A 760-nucleotide genomic window follows, 5' to 3' on the forward strand; every position below is an offset into this window, starting at 1 on the left:
TTTGTTTTCTAAAAATTAGCATTATTTATTTTCATAATTTTTATGAATGTTTTTTCATACAAAAACATTATGAACTATGATAAAGTTGATTGACATATACTAATTTAGAATATAAAATGTTGTATTCGCTTGAATATGATTTATATTGTGATAATATATTATTTTATTTAAGTTCTTTGAGATATTTATTTTTTGTTTAACATCTATAACTTGTAAGGACACATATGTAAAATATTAGTTTTTAAATTTTTTAAGTTAAAAAAAACTTAATATTTGTTTTCAGTAATTTAGACAAAAAAAAAAATCATTCAGATTCAATATTTAGTTCTATTCGGATTTCAGGCTAATTCAGATCTGTTTAGATTTCATTTAAATAAACAAACGACATTATAATCACCCGAAATTAAACTAATAATAGAAGACAAATATGGTGTTTAGTCTATGAGAAATACAATCTCAAATAATAAGTTTAAAACCAACTAAAATAAGAATAAAAACTGAAATAAGCTCAAATACGATTTGATAACTCCTAAATTATCATTATTCAATAACTCCTAAATTATCATTATTCAATCTTTAAAAAAAAATTATGAATATAAGAATAAGATTGTATTGTCATATCTTTTGTTAGTTGGGGGAACATAAATGTAGAATAATAATAAGGATTTATTGTACGTTGATTAGATATCCCTTCTAATAACTTTTTTTTTCGTTTAAATAAAGGTTTGGTTGAGAATCTTTTCTACAATCAATAATAGGG

The sequence above is a fragment of the Citrus clementina genome, unplaced genomic scaffold (assembly GCF_000493195.1).
Source record: "Citrus clementina cultivar Clemenules unplaced genomic scaffold, Citrus_clementina_v1.0 scaffold_8, whole genome shotgun sequence".
Lineage (NCBI taxonomy): Eukaryota > Viridiplantae > Streptophyta > Magnoliopsida > Sapindales > Rutaceae > Citrus > Citrus x clementina.